This window comes from Pyxicephalus adspersus, chromosome 3, assembly GCF_032062135.1.
Source record: "Pyxicephalus adspersus chromosome 3, UCB_Pads_2.0, whole genome shotgun sequence".
Taxonomy (NCBI): Eukaryota; Metazoa; Chordata; class Amphibia; order Anura; family Pyxicephalidae; genus Pyxicephalus; species Pyxicephalus adspersus.
Genome location: NC_092860.1, coordinates 91,272,142 through 91,289,807, shown reverse-complemented (window position 1 = coordinate 91,289,807; position 17,666 = coordinate 91,272,142).

Sequence of the window (17,666 nt, the reverse complement as noted above, 5' to 3'; positions counted from 1 at the left end):
CAGAAACTGTCTGGATCATAAAGGCAGTTACTAGGCATGATGACAAATGAAATCAATCGTAGTTAGTGTGGTCTCTAACCTTAAAGAGGAAAAAAAAAAAAAACTGTAAATGTTGTAATATGTTAGGCTATTTGTAACAAATGTCACACAATGTATAATTAGGTGCATCACAAAAACTGGATGTTCTAGAGAAAAACTGAACACAGGTTTGAAATCTGCATCAAAAATACTACAAAGCCCACATAAAACTATATCTGATGAAAATGACATGTTGACCTGTGTTATCATAAAATGTGATAATGTGTATTTCTATTTTTACCACACATATTTGGGTCATGGTAGCTTATTACCTGCAGTACCATTTATTTCGACTAGGATCAGAACACAGATGTTAACCATCCACAGGGTTTTCATCCACAAGCCGCTGCTTTGACTCCTATACCTGAAAACTTCTATACTTGAATCTAAGGGCCTTTTTAATAAAATCTGTAAAAATGACGTTGGAAACAGTTAGGTGCTTACTATAGAGAACAATGAAATCCTTTTTTTTCAGTGACTACCGTGTTTCTCCGATTTTAGGACATCCCCATTAAGTAAGCCACCCCCGATTTTTTCTTACGCTTTATAAAAGGCTTTGTTCAGTACCTGGTACTGTCAATGAGCACCAAGTAATAGTTCCATAATTGTCAAAGACAAACGGTCTTGTTTAGGTTCCACAAACATCAATGGTGATAAATCCCTGAAAAGTAAAAACTAAATCTCTTGGATAATTGTCACTTAAATAGTTTCCCCATTATAAGATTTCCTCTGTTACTAAACATTTTGGGTTTCCCGTTATTCCCTGTCTTTGGGACAATAGTGGACAAGAAAAATCAAAAGGTTTAATCTTCCCAGCAGGAAAACGGAGGACAATAACCCAACAAATGTTATACAAGTTCCTTACTCAAATCTAAAAAAACAATCCTGTCCAAATACACTGCCTGGCCAAAAAGTCAAAATTTCAAATATTTAATTTTACCACTTTTAACTTTGGTTATGAAAGGCATACTTTGCGGTATTGTTTTTGATAGGCTTCTGCAAAACACATTTTATAACAATGTCATACCATTTTATTTCCATTGCATTTATTTTGTCACCATGATCTTGTATTGATGATGGGAAAAGTCGCATCACTTTGTATACTCCTCCAACACAAACCAAAGAATCTCTTTAAGGTTAAGGTCTGGACTCTGGTGGCCAAACCATGTGTGAAAACTGTGTCATGCTCCCTGAACCAGTCTCACAATTTGAGCCTGATGAATCCTGGTATTGATCTATTTTGAATTTCTTTCCCATGCCATCCTCTGAAGGAAAACCCTGGTCATTCAGTATATTTAGGTATTCAGCTGACCTCCAATTTGGCTCATAACATTGCTGAACCTGGACCTGCCCAGTTGAAACAACTCCAGATTATACTGAAACACTGCCCGCACAGGCTTCAGGGCTTTTTTTGGCCAGGCAGTGTGTATTACATGATCGTTCAGAGTTGTACCATTTCGAGAAAAAGCATGGCTGTGCCCTTTACTTTAGTATCCCCTATGCTATCATTAGGGTATAATGAACATAACCCTAATTATAGATGATTATTCCTTGTAGAAGCTTCTTCTTTTATTCCCTTTGTAGCAGTGACAAGTTCTACAGCATTTTATGAAGAAACCGAGCCCATTCACATCAGTCCCTTTTTTCACTCCAGCTGACCTTGTTGAACAGATCTCCTTGGGTAAGATTTGTTTGGGTTTCCATGGCAACTAATCAAATTATAGCTGAAATATTTCTTTAGCTACTTTAATTAATGAAATATATGGCCGTCTAAGTCCTAACAAACAGTTCTTTATTTTAGACACTAATAAACAAAATACAATATATTATTCTAGGCCCTGTGCCAGTAATAACTATTTTACAGGCAGCTATGTGATCATATACCTTGAAATAAAATCTTGCTGAGATGCTGTACGCACACTAGATTTTTATCGCCAGGGATGATGGCTCGTGCTTATGCTGGATGAAATGACAGACTGCTATTAGACTATTGTAGCCCCTGACTTCCCCTACCTATACAGCAAAACTGGCTACATGGCACTGGGCGATCAGCCTGTCTGTAAAGTCATCATTCCTTGACCTCTAACCCTAAACTATATCTACTCATGGCTATTTGAGTCAAAATTATTACATTTCTCTTCAGATTTTTTCTTGCATGCTTTATTGCACGTTTTCTTCACTCTCGCATGCACAAGCTTACCCAAATTTTGTGGCACTTGGTCCTCATATGTAGATGGGATCGGGGCTATTTGGGGGGGGTAATGAGAAGGGGGAACCCACATTTTTGCATAATGTACAAGAGATCCAGCAGCTGCACCTGGATTGTAAAACATGCTTTAAGTTTCTTCTAACCCTTTCACTTCCATTAAATGTTGTGTAGGGTTGACTTTTGTTGCAAACTGAAGATTATCTTTTTCCATGCCTGTAGCTACAGACTTGAAATAGCTTTTTTATTGTTTATTCAGAATATGTAAACAATTTACTTTGCATAATCTAGACATATATTTAACACTTTCGCTGCCATTGTCCTAAAGCTTTCAGTCCACTACAGCAGCCTAGAGTTTGTGCGCCTTTCTTCAGCTGGTTCAGGATTATCACATAGGAGAGATAGGAGTCATTGTAAAGTGGCAGATCTGGTGTACCATCAAGATAGCCAGTGGATAATAGGGAGGAGAGAGGCCATACCTAATTTCTCCTCCATGCTGTCTGCACTGATCACATTATTGGTTCACTGATGTCCTCTGATGTGTTTATTATTTTTTTTAATGCTGTCAATTATAGAAAAGTATGGTTGGCTAGTGGTTAGCACCCTTACCTTTGCAGCTCTAGGACACAGGTAGGAATCCTAGCCAGGACACTATCTGCAAGGAGTTTGTATGGGTTTCCTCCCACATCCTAAAAACATGTAGTTAGGGTAATTGGTTTCCCCTCAAAATTGTCCTTATACTATGTAATTGACATATGACTAGGGCAGGACGTCCTTTGAGGGACGGTTAGTGATATAACAAAGGACTTTGTAAAGTGTTGCATAATATTTTGGTGCCATATAAAAACAATACAATAAATAAAAAAACAAATGCAGAAAAGGAATTATGAATCCAACAGGCTACTAATCCTGTCACTGCACAAAACTATCACATATGAGCTTTTCTGCTCACTTGTAAAAGAACAAGTTCCCTGCCCCACGCACATACTGAAAATAGGCACTTGTGAATGTAAAAACATATGCAGAATACATGTCCAGCATTGCCTGTGCACACCAGAGTAAATAAAATGTCCTCTCCCTACTGCAAGGACTAAGCTTTCTTTTTGTCTAGGAGCCAGGTGGTTTGGTTCTTTCTCCTTATTGGACCAGTTTCCACAACCTCCTCATTAACCTAACTGTACTGCCGGTCTGACTACTAATGTAATGGAGTTGAACGCTGGTCTCTTGACCTGCCACCGGGGCCTCATGCACAATAAAGACTGCTGGGCCCCATTGTTTTTTTTACTATTTTAATATGAACCATACAGTGCAATAGAGGAGAATGCTGATATACCTGTTCTATATTAGAACAGCTAATACAATAATTGCCAAGAAAAAAACGAATAGTGTGTATAAAGGTGCATACTTTTCTTTTTAAGCATCAGTCATGACCTTGTCGCACCTTTTTGCTTGTCATTAAAGAAATAGAAAAAAAAAATACAGGCGCATGTTCCTAAAGAAGCAGTGGCAGCTGTCATTTGTGCTTTCACCAGGTATGAAGGGCTCATTCACACCTTTCCAATGAGGTGATGAGGTGCTTTGTGTTAACAAAAGGTGACATCCATTGTCAATTATCAATAGCATCCCTAACACATTTACTGAATGCACTTCTGAAGCCATGCCTTACAGCCTTACACTGCTACCATGCATTGTGGAGATCTGTAGGAAGAAATTATACATCTGATTTTCTTTCATATTGGTGAATTGGCAGCCCACTTTTTTGGGCTGCCATACTGCAATGCTTATTATTGCACATTAATGCATTATACCAAGGATATGTGAATTCAGTCTTTCACTTATTATATATATTGTTTCAATATGAGTTTTAGAGAACTGCAATAAAATAATTTATTGAGGTTTTCAGACATTTTAATATTGTAATCTGAGGCTGAGCTTCATATAAGGACTCAAACTAAAATACCCCTGAAAAGTACCTGATACTTACATATACCTTTGTCATCTACTTTCCAAAAAAAAAAAAACATGTTAGATATTACAAAGGTTCTATTTCTCTGCCATTCTAGAGAAAAGAAAAGAAAATAAGTGTATTTCTGTGCCCCCACTGGACAAATGGTCCCTTACAACTGATAACTAGACAAAGGTTATTGCCACCCCCTCTTGTTCCATCCACACTAAAAAGGTTTAATGAATTGTTCCCAATATTTTTTGTAAAATATATTACTAGCAAATATTATTAGGCTTTTGTTATAAAGCATAAACATATTACACTGCACTGTACATTAAATATGGCAATGCAAATTACGGAGATACAATGAAACAGGAAAAGACAAAAGAGCTTGCAATCTAAAAGGTGGGGGACAGTAGTACACAATAGGGGGGATTAAAACTGAGGATTGGCTTTGTGTGTTTTTGCAGAACTGTATAAAAAAAAAAAAAAAAAGATTTGAATATTGTAAACAGGTATTTTACCTCCACCATGCACTCCCATGTCCCCCTTTGTCCAGTATGCCTGTAAGAGCGGTAAGCAGCCTAGAAAGCGGTCTAAGCAAGAAATTCTGCATGTCCAGGATGTGAAGTATCTGCACATTCATAGAAGAAGCCAGTGAATTATGATGAGGTGTAATTGTGGAGACAGAAGGATAAGAAGGGTTTAGCGCATTCTGAAACCTGAGGAAAGCATAATGCAAACACAAGATCAGTATTTTCTTCTGCTTAAATATTTCCTGTGAGTATTCTTAAAGAGCTCATTGATTCTTTGCAGATGTTCTTTGAATGCTAGTTATTTCAAATTCCATTCCCCTAGAACCTTTTAGAATATTGGCATGGAGTCAAGTGCTTGGCGTTCACAGTTTCCACTGACAGCAGGCTATAGATTGGCAAACTGTTAAGCCCCACTTTTAAAGTATTTTGTGATTTAGTTTAACGGTGAAGATATTAAAGTCTCCCTCCAGACCAAATCATCCAGAGGTTTATCCAAAAGGTTCTGCATAGTCACATCGAGCTGTGTTGTTACCAGTAAATCTCAGTGATTATTAGTCCCTCCAGCAGATTCTACTGTCTTATACATTGCTTTCCAGAAACAATGTGGTGAAATAAGCACTTTGACTGAGGTCATTTTTAGTGAGGTAAATTATATCCTGGAGGGGATCCAGTATAAACTTCATCTCCAAGACAATAAAGAGCTGCTAGAATGAGCAATACAGCTTTTACTTTCATGTATACCACCAAATAAAGAAACGACATGATGACCTAATGGTAAGGTCACTACATCTGTCCACAGTACACTTCAAACATTCTGTAGTCATTCACTCTTTACCTTGGTTGAGCAATATTATGAACAGTATGAGACTCCTCTAGATGCTTTGAACAAAGATGAATGCTTTTCCCTTTATCAAATACCAATATTAATTTCTTGAAATCAAAACTGTACCATTCTGCCCATAGAACAATTAATATGTACCAAATTACTAACTAACTCTTGACCTGTGACTGGCGAGGACAATGATTAGAAGAGAAGTGGATGTAGAGAATGAGGATATTATTCACAAAATAAATGAAGCAGAGAGATACAAACACTGCAAGTCCCCAGGTACAGTTTCCACTCCAGCAAGGACTGTGAACCATACAGTGGTTCATCAATACATTTCACAATAAGTTTAATGGGATTAGCATTCACATGCATAGTGTCATGGATAATGTGCTAAACTCCAGGAGAAATAGAAGACAACAGGTAAATCTTTCTAACTACTACTTTTACTCTGTAAAAGGTAGAAAATCTTGACCTATTGAAGCTCTGATCCAAAAAAGTATTGCTAAACATATCTCTACATCAGTAACAAACACCTTCCTCATGGCTTACTGAGAAATGTGTTTCTCTTGGTGGTTTTTGATCTTTTAAACAAATCTTGGATTCACAAGTCACAAAATTTTGGCTCAGAGGCTTTAGCAGTCGAGTATACCTGTATATCTTGTCACATTTTCTGCTATGAAGATCCAGACAAGTTTAGATCTCCGATGATACAATATTTAGTTCTCTTCATATAAAAGCACAAAAACACAGAATCCCTCACACTTGCTCCATGTCCCATGATTATTTGTGCCTGCATTCTGTATTTCACATTTTCTGCTGCTATTTTATATTTACAAAGTGCTCTCTATTATCTAAAGCCCCAGCTGCTAATGGATAAGACTCAATCATTTTATACAAAGAAATAACGTTGTGTAAATCTTCTTTTCTTCCATTACCGTACTGTCCACACATCTGTTTCACCCCTGTAGCTCTCCTGCACCTATTGCATGGCTGTACTGTCACTCCTGCACATCTGTTCAAATCACTGCACCACTCCTGGACACGCTTCACCACCATACCTCCCCTGCATATGTTTTCCACCACTTTCCCTCCATGCATGCCCCGCCACTGTGCCCTCTGCACATCTGTTCCATGACAGTAGACCCAATACTTCACTGTACCTCCCCCATACATGTTTTACCAATGCACCCCCTGAGCTCCATCAAGCCACACAGCTATCATTCCAGGTCTCTTGACAGAATATGACTCTTTCAGAGCTTACCCATAACACCTCCCTCATTTGACAAGTCTTTGTGATACTTACAGCAGAAAGGTATATCAGCCACATTCCCTTTTTTCATCACGGTTGGGTTGAGCTTTTTAAAGTCACTGCCTATTGATGTCTGTGCTTTCTTTTCTGGCAATGCCTATACCCTCCAATTTGTGTATTGATATCACCATAACAGAAGTAAAAAAAAAAACTCTAGACTCTCTCACAATATTAAAAACCTCAAATAAATGCTTACTGCTTACCATATTAAAAAGTAAAAAGGACTGACCGGTGTTGGGCGGTATGATGTTTAATCTGTGTATCTTTATGTTAATAAAAGGTACAAGCTTTTGCAACAACACATACATTTTTATTTGTCAGGCAATCCAGTTTTAGAAATGGTTCTAAAACTTAAATATTCATACATAGCAAAACTATTTTTTCTCAGCCTCACAAATCTATGGGGATCCTAAAACACTACTTTACATATCTCTGCAATTTCTCTGTTCTGTTGAATGGTACTTTATAACTCGAGTACCCCATGTAAATCACCAAATAGCAGGCAGGGCTCTGATGAATTTTTATTTCCCCAGATAAATACACTTCAGCATAGTACAATTTCACTAATTAGCCACTGGCTGTTTTTAATAGGAGGTTAATTAGAGCACACTTAGGAGATCAGGTGAGGACACAGAATACCAACGTGTGTTCTGTAAGAACCCTACCATGTTCAGAGTACGTTCAGCGTGATAAAAAGCCTTTAGAGAAACTTAGAACAAGATAGCAGTAAGCCAAGTCACAGCTTCTGTAGCTTATGGGTAAACGGGCCATGTAAAATATTTATGATGATCTCTGTGTTATATTTCAATTAGCTTTTTCCATGCCCATCTTGCATCACTCTAAATTTATTGTGCCCATGATTTGCCAGCCAATAATATTTATTTAATTGAAATACAAGTATAAACATCCTACAGGAAATGAAAGTGAATAATTGCACTGTAAGAAAAAGCTATGTTTTCATTTATATAAAATTTGCTATGGATTTCTGGATGGATTTCTTGCAATGAAAACTAACACAGTGTGTCTATTCTATAAAAAAGTAAAAATGTAACACTGTGGCTGCTCCAGCCCTATAGCTGTCTTTTATGAGCCATGTTGTGATCCAAAATGGACTTTAAAAACATTAAATATGTCTGTGATGACCAAATAAAAATACAATAAAAGGAAGCTAATACCTGGTAGTAAAGGAACCATGGTCTGACTACATATACCTGCTGTAGCTCTCATTAAAAAAAATCTGTTAAAAATCTTAACAAGCAAAGCTCTTCCTGGTAGTGCAAGAGCTTGCCAATCCCAATTCTATTTCACATACACCATCTCATTTTAGGAATAGGCCAATAAAAATAGGAAGGGGGGTTAATGGCCATGCTCCAACACCACTGAAAAATGTCAGAACTTTGGAACGCTCAAGCATTTGCAATATTGAAGAACATAAAAGGAAACTGTCCTCCTCTAAGACATTAATTGTAGTCCATACCCTCAAGGTATTAAAGAGTTGTGGTAGCTTTGTATATAAAAAAAAGCCAAGTAGGGCGAAAGACTTATCACCTGCATTGCCCATGGTATCCTTGCAGGTGATCTTTTTTCCCCACTGTTAACTTATCATACATCATTCTGCATTGTGTGCAGAGACAGCCATCATAGTAGAGGCATTGACATTTTGTCAGAATTACCTACTGATGGTTTGTGGTCTGATTATTGGTAAAAGAATATATAAGAAGCAACAGGAGAGGTAGTAGTTCTCCCTGCAGTAAGAAGAAGCCAGGGCATCCTTGCATACCAGGAAGTGCACTGTTAATTTAGTAATGCAGGAAATTATATAATCCTATTGTATGGCCCAGGTCAGCACCAGTCCTCACCAGACACCAGTGCCCCAATCTAACGCCACAGTCTTCACCTATAGCAAGCCCCCACTCGGGGGACCTCGGGAGACTGGTTGCATCTCCCTGCACTCGGTTGCCCCCCGACAGAGGATGGTGTCTAGGGATGGACCAGCAACTGACCAGGAGCCCACAGACAAACAGTACAGGACATACCAGGTAATCCAGAAAAAAAGCCAAAGTAAACATAGGAGATCAGTACACCAAACGTAGTACAAGGGAATAATCAACAAGCAATTGTCAGCAACATAAAAATACAGAAGAATCTCTCCAGCACAGATTAGCCCAGCTAATGCTACAACAGGCACAGAAGGCTGGAAGCAGAGTGGCTATAAAGCCCCAGCAGCCAATGACAGCATGGGATTACACAGGAACCACTCTTCTAATCAGCTGTGCAGTCTCAGTGCAGGGGATGCCGAGAGGAAAACACATCTAGAGGGAGACAAGGATGCTGCAACCCTTAGAGCACTAATCCTAAAATCCCTGTGCTGCTGCGAGTGCCACCGCTTGAAGGAATAGGCTGAGCGTGCTCTACTGCGATGAGACACCGGCCGGGATTGTCAGCCCAAAGAGCATCTCCTAACATCTATATCTAAAAACTGCAACATTGCATGTACTAATTGGGATATAGGGTAATTACATATGTTGGGTATTTGTATCATTAAATATTCTGGTAAACTGTGTTGTAAAGAAATGCACTGTGTGTATAAAATGTTATCATTTAAAGCCACCACATTACCAGGATGACAGTAGTAATATTACTAAGCACCATGCAGGGATGCTAAGGCTGTATGCAGCACTAGATCCCGATGTAAAATCTTTAGGTATTGTTATGTGCATGTTGTATTGTCTAGCAAAATTCCACAGAACAATATTTTGTGCATTCACATGCCTCAATTATGTCCATGGCCAAATACAGCTTTGCCAGGATAGGCTTGTCTGCCTGTGTTAAATAACTAAATAAATTCTTGGTTTTGCTTTGATGCATTTGTCATCAGTTTTAACTGCCCCCATTGGCATTGGAAGCACCAAAGCATCTGTTACATGTTCATAATGCATTGGACTGTATAATGTACTAATCTGAAGCCTACAGAGGAAGAAATGATTCATCTGATGCCTCTCTACTTCTATTTCAGGTTGATCACAAATGACTGGCAGCAGTGATTGTAAAATTTCCACACCATCATTAATTTTACCACAGTGCTTTCATAGTCATTATTCCCCAATCATCTATGTTATCACCTGGATTGTAATATTTCTTCTATTCTAGTTATAGAGGATTGTGGAACTATACTTATTACATTATCACCTTTTAGGTCATACCATTCTTAGTTCTTTTTGGTGCACCCTGTGGTAACATAGGACAATTTATTTCACTCATTTATTTTCTGAATGTTGGAAGGTTGCCTAATGCCTATAATTCAGTATTGGACAACATTTCTGGCCACAAGCACAGTTTTGATCTAATTGCTTAGTCAATAGCAATTTTGGAAAAACTATTGAAATTTCGAGAATTAAATTAAATTCTTTAACAAATCAATGTATTTGTTAAAATGCAACAAAATGCACAAGAAAAATAGGCCATATTTACCTGCTGGTAATGTTTCAGCCCTACTTTAGTAATTCTCTGATAGACCCTCCTATGACCCTATGATATGAAAATGAGAAGATGAGGTGTTGACTGTTGTCCAGCGGAAAAGAACTGAGCAGCACTGACAATTCTTCTTGGGCATTGGTACAAATGGTATATATAAATATACAAAATAATGCAGCCTGCAGAGAGATGTACTTAACTTTTTAAAATCTTTTTTAATGCCCAGACAAAGACCTTGAGGGCTCAATTCCCCTGCAGTTAGCACCATCTAATTGTGTAACTAGTGTAGCTAGGGATATAACATGGCCAAAGTAGTCTAGTACAGCAGTCGCCAACCTTTTCAGGTCCGCAGAACACTAAAATCATTCAAGAAACCGCCCTCAGAGCGATGTCATTATGACATAACCCTGCCCACTCCCCCATCGCAGATCTAAGCCTGCAGTGGGAGAGTGGGCGGGTTGTGCCCAGGGACACAGCCTGCTCACCTCCCTGAGCCTGGAAATTGATCGGAGGACGGGGGACCAGAGTCACGGACCCCCCAAATTTTTTTCTGGTTGGCAACTGCTGATCTAGTAAGCTTTAAATGTATTTTTCTTCCAAATACTTTTTCTTTTAATAAAGGATGACATTTGCATTAAGAAATGTCACCCAATCTCACACCTGCACAGTACATTATTTGGTGACATAGGCAGAAGAGCAGCAACCGGTGGTTAAAATAAAAATTAACATTACTTCCGCAGAGCTCTCGTTCCTTCCTCAATCGGATTCAATTCGGTCCCACGCCATCTTGGATTATTTTTTGGTCCTGCCATGGGACCAACTCAAATCCAGTTGTAGAGGGAACAAGGGCTCTGGGGAAGTAAAGGTAAGTGGTATTTTTTTTTTTTTTAATTTTAATGAAAGTTTAGCTTCAATGATATATGACATCTTTACTACACTAAGCTGTAATCGTTTTTCTTTTTTATTGCTACGGTTACTGCATTTCTTTCCTTTTTTATTTTACAAATGCAGTTGATGCTTTTATTTTTATTATATGCATCATTAATATTTGTAGACATGTGTCATACATATTTCTTGAAAAACAATATTTTACCTGAAGCCAAGGGTAGAGAGCCACAGGTAATATAGTTGAACCTCCCTTCAAGCAGTACCTCTTCTTATTTCATCAGAAAGAAAACTGCAGAGAAAAAAAAACTGCTTATATTCAGAAGAGACTTCCATATTAACAGGTTAATACTACCCACAGGATTTTCCTTGCCAGGAGTGTGTGTCATGCTTGCTAATTGACGCCTAGTACAGCAGAGGTCCGCAACCAGAAGCAAAGGTTTAATTACTACGGGACCGACCCTGGGCAAAGTTTGCCAAGGTTTTCACGGTAGAGCAGATTGCAGATCTCAGGCTCTTTAACAAAGAACCAAATGAATTGGACATTAGGGAAATAAAAGGAGAAATCTGATTAAGCATCCATTGATTCTGAAAAAGAGCCACAGGGCCAACACACCATCGTTAGCATCACCACATCTGCCACTTTGAGCAGCATTAATAGAGATTCATGAACAAACCCAGAAGCTACACTGCTGCCTATGTGTGCCGTCTTAGTATATTATCACGTCTCAGCACAACACATCTGACGGATCCATCAAAGTTTGGTTAAAGGCAGTAAAAAATCCTCATAGTTCAATTAATTCAAAGAGAGAGACAAGTGATTCTTTGCAGGCCTTGCTAACGATGTGAACACAGCCCACTAAAAGGTATAAGCTAGCTTGTGTCAGATACGGACATATGGCCAGACAATAGTTAAGACAGAAAAAATGCAAATGAGCCAGAAGAGAATGTAATTACATTTTAAAGATACATATACCCCTGTCATCTGATATATTCAATTTCCAGGGTTTCAGACGAAAATTAAATTATCGGTGTCAAACCAGTGACCACAACAGCTCCGGCAGACATTTCTTGTAGTTAAGTTATCTCATGCTCTTTAGGAAAGGGATTTAGTGAAGCCAGATATGATGAATAACATTACCTTTTGGATTTGTTCTCAGGGGCTTGCCTGTAACTTCTGGTATAGATTTACATATTTTCCAAAATGGGTGTAATATTAGACAACCCCATCATATTTATGTCATGCTGCCTACATCTGAAATTCATCTTCATTGTTTATTTTCTGCATTTGGAGACTTTATTGTACCATTAGTGGCTCTATTTAGTTTTAGTCCCATATTACATATAAAATAGAGTAATCTCAAGTGAGGCCCCAGACACACTCAGTGGGTAGCACACAAGCAGCAAGCTTTTGATGATGGGGAGGCATTGCATTTTTTTGTAGTGTTCTGCAACACAAATTGAAGGGAAAGTAGGAGTAATAGTAGTAGTAATATTAGTAGTAATATTAGTAACTCCCACCATTGATGAAAGTGGCTGCTATACCTATCCCCTGTGTTATGTCAGCATATGCAATAACAGCCAACATGGTTTTCAGTAGTTGAAATGATAGGCAGTGGTGTCAGGGGCTGTACCACCCTCCCCATTGATGGCTAGTGGAAGTGTTTTTTAAAAATTGCCTCTCTCCCGCATTGCTAATGACCGGCTGTAAACTTTAACACCCCTCACTATCCTGGGTCTTGCTTTTGTGGTCACACAAAGAAAATTAATTAATATAGCGCAATGCTGCGCTTTTATCAACACATTTAGCTCCCTCTTAGCTGTAAAGTTTTAAGTGTGTGTTAAAAATAAATAAATGAATAAAAGTTCGGGGAACAGCTCAGTCACCTGACCTGAAAGTGACACCACCAGCTCTTCTCCAGTTTTGGTGCTCTCTCCGCTGCACTTGGAATTCCATGGGGAACCACATACTTTATATGTGGCCAATTTAATAAATGCCAACCATGGTATGTGTAACCCTGTAGAGTTTAAAAGACAGCTCAGTGATTCCTTCATAAATGAGGCACATAGGTTGTCTATTAGATCTCCTTTTATGACCTTTTTTCTGTCCTCGAATGTCAAAAAACTGAGTCAATCTATATAATAGACGCTGAGGGCTCAATCACACTGTGCGGCTCACAAACACAGTTTAATACAAAGGAAATGTATAGATTTTTAAACTGTTCCTGACTGCAATCTTTAGAATATTGTTCACAAGAACAGTGGCCATGCTGCATTTTATATTAGGAGGTTGCATACTCTCAGTAGGAGTACTCTCAGTTCTCACACCATACTGTGGATGACCATTATCATGATTTCTTTCTCATCTGATCACCAGAACAGTCAAAAAAACATTTATGCAGTAAATTCATGCCTGTGTGCAGTAAGGATCTTTAACCAAGTTGCAAGTAATGAAGGTGGAAAATACAGTAAAGCAAATGATCCATTTTGTATTTTAATATAATTTTAATCTTGTACATCCTGTTGAACCAAGATATAGGGAATGCTTTCCAGGTGGAGAGTTCTTGAAAAATAGGAGGTGTATACCCTTGCTGGGAAGAATCAATAAGAGTATTTTGAACACCCAAATAGGGAACTGAGGGGTACTAAAGGAATTGAAATAGGATTGGACTAATTGAAGAGTCATAGTGGGAGGGGAGGAGAAACATTCAAAGTTTTGAATTTAGCTTTTTTTATATGGAGTCTACAGATTTTTGCAAAAGAGGCAAGGGCAGTAAACCGAATTGTAAGTGAAATATGGGGAGCCGAGGTGATATCAAGATGTTACCTGCAAAGACCATAGGTTTATGAAAAATGATGGTGAAAGTGAGGCCACAGATGTCAGGATTTATGCATATGGCGGCAACAAGGCGTTGCAGAGCCTAATAAAAATTTCCTGCTTGTTGTAGTGGTACAAAGCCAACTTGGTCTTTGTGATTTAACTAAAGAATTGGTTAAATCAATGAGGATTTTCACAGCGGTAATAAGAAGGGAGATTGGGTGACAGACCAGAAGATCATAGATTGTGGCTTTGTAACTCCAATGGTAATTGAGCAGAAAAAGCTAGTTGAATGTGGGGATAAAGATGTGAGTTTCAGTGTTAAGAGTAAAATATTCATTGGTTAGGTGTCTGAGTTTTTTCAGTAATATCAGGGTGGAAGAGGAAAGAGTTGTTCTAAGTTCAGGAAGTAGATTTAGATCTGCACAGCAAGGAGTCGCAGGTAAAAATGACTAGGTCGTGGTCAGACCATGCTACAAAAAAAAAAAAAAGGCCTACTAGCCCTAAGACATTCAGAATTTTAAGAAGTTTTCAAGCCAAGTTAAAAGTTATCTGTATTCAAGTGCAGGTTGGTTAGGTATGGTTTTATTTTATTAAATGTATAGAATTGCTTTTTGGAAGCAGTCACATAACTGCTTCCTCCTTATACCTCTATTTTCCTGCTATTTCATTAGGTAGGTTGCACCCAGGCTGTAACGTCTTATACTGTGATGTTACACTCATGTCCTAAACTGCATTTCCCAGAAAGCCTTGTATAGGCTTTTTATACTAGCCAGGTAAGGGAACTCTGCTAATATGTGGCCATGGGAGGCATTTTGCTAATCAAAAAGAATGGACAGGGCTTCCCATGACATTCTCAAATTGGAGTGACCAGTCTTGTCCTTCCAGCTGTCAATACTTTGTCCAAATGCACTGGTGCAACAGAGACTACACAGTCTCTGGCAGCACTGTCCCACTTTATATAAGTCCAGGACAGAGGGGCAAGTGTCATTCAACCCAAAACACAAGAATTGCCACATCACAAGGTTGGTAGTTTTGTGAGCTACAGTGCTGAAGATAACTATCAGACTTTATTTTAATATATTTCTTTCTCCATGTAGCATCTAGAATAGATTTCAACTTCAAAACCACAATACTTTCTCCTTTAAATTGAATGCTTTACATTTTGCTTGTGTGTAGTGTAGGTGACAAGCTAAAACTTTTTGCTTCTGGCATGCCTTTGTAAAGCAGTTTAAAAGGATTTTTTAAGCAATGTCTGCAATGTGATTTAGACCTTATGGAGCAGTGCCTACTTGCATTTATTGCTACATTGGTCAGGTTTTGCTTTCTCTTTTAGAACATGCAGCATGCCCTATTCTGCTCTGTTTGAAAGCAACTAATTGTGAATGCAAACAAAAGAAACTCAAGAGTGTGCCAAACACAAGTCAGAAAAAATCCTGTGTCTGACTTTCTTCTGACACCCCCACCTGTTATTCACTAACCTGTGGCCTTTTTTAATTTCTCCTCCTCCAATTTGCTGTCTGCCTGTTTTCAGCATAAGACATTATTTTCAATACTAGAGAAGGTTTAAAGGAAAATTAAAGTAACATGATTTTTTTGTATGAATAATATGAATATGAACTATGAGTATCACAAGTATGTTATCACATAATAAAGGTGTTTACCTTTTTTTGTTTAGGAGATATTAATATAATATTTCCAGCACATTCATCAAACAGACATTAAAGGCTTTGTCTTCAATATAACCCATCCAATTGGTCTCAGTTGTAAAAAGAAAGACAACAGCCTTTGCATTTCTTCATTCTCCTCTGATCCCACATTATTAGTGTTCTTAAACCAACACTTATAGTCTTTAGTCTATAAAAATGTCCCACTACCAACAACTGTACTTTAACTTGTAGCTTTGTGCAGATTGTGGGAAAAATTGTTAGCCAATTACAAGGAGAACAAAGAATATCCTATACACAAAAGATAAACAGAATCGTGGCTATGGTTTTAGGAAGTTTTTTGGAATCTCAGAAAATCAGTTGATTGAAAGGTTAGCAAATATTATTATTATTAAACAGGATTTATATAGCGCCAACATATTACGCAGCGCTGTACATTAAATAGGGATTGCAAATGACAGACTAATACAGACAATGATACAGGAGGAGAGGACCCTGCCCCGAAGAGCTTACAATCTAGTAGGTGGGGGAATTTCACACGCAATAGGATGGGAGATATGTAGTGGTGGGAAGTAGTGATGGTTTCAAATAACAGAAGAAGCCGGGTAGGCAATTTTGCAATGTGTTTCAATGCCAACTTATAAAACAGCTTTTATATTACGTGACTTGGGCAAGGAATCTCTGTCTAGTCTTACCTTTAGAGCCAGATCCTGATATTCTGATTTTTCTAGCATTGCCCTAAATGTTACCATCACAATATACTTTGGGTTCTTCAGCTGCCTTATTTCCCATGCTTGTATGGTGTAGCTGGTCACTGAAGTTTGAAACCAGCCAAAACTTTCATGTTGTCAGATACAATAAATTCGTTTTTCCACAACTGTTAGTGAACATGTTCGCTAGTATTCGTAGTAAGAGGGTTTGCATCCTAGACACATAGTAAATTGATTGAGGCTTTGACTGTGATAAAACACATTTGCACACTGTTACCTATCTCCTACTGTTTAAAAATGTCAAAAAGTGTAATGGTGCAAAGTCTTAACCTCCCTGGCGGTATGAATACATTTACACTTTGTTGAAATTTCAATTAAAGTATATAGGAAAGAATCTTGGACTGGTCTACTGGCACTCCTATTTATGTCATGGTGAAGTCTGTTTGAAGTTGCTGGAGAGAAGCAGACAGGAGCAACTATTGAACAGCACTGCAAAGCTGACCATCAGACTGGTTGCTGATATTTTGTTTAGAAATCCAACATCCAATTACAAAGTCCTCTTACACACAGCTGTGAGCTTGTAGCAGATTTATCAACTAAAAGCTTCCCACCAGCCCACGTTTATGCTTATTAGGGGTACCATTGCCCACTTTGCTCTACATGATATACAATGCTCAGATCTGTTTTCACAGGCAGTAAAACCCTGGCTGTATATTGCCTACATTAGTGGTGGACAATGGCTTAAATGTTTTAAGTTGGTCTTTTTTAATATGGTGCTTGAGTCTTGATTAAGATTGTTGGTTATACAAGGTTTATGGCTTTGAGTAAAGGTAAAGTTACATTTTAAATATCAATAAAAGGTTGCAACTAAAACCTTTCCACATTCGCTTGATGTTTCATTATTTTATTTGTTGTTTATAAAGAAAATTATGATTTATTTATAGAGAGGGACTCCTCAGCGAGGAAAAAAACTGCAGTAAAACCTGCATTTGAGCACTAAAGCAACTTGTTATTGCATACTCAAAAATTGTCCAACTTGTTGGGCAATATCGCTATAAGTGGGTGCCACAAACATTCACTGGCTGACTCAGAACATAGCAGTTTCCACAATCAAGGGTCTATGGTTGACCACTATTTAGGTCACCTGCTGAGGACATTATATTTACTTTCATTTACCACAAAAAGGAGGAAACAAAACAGGAAACAAAA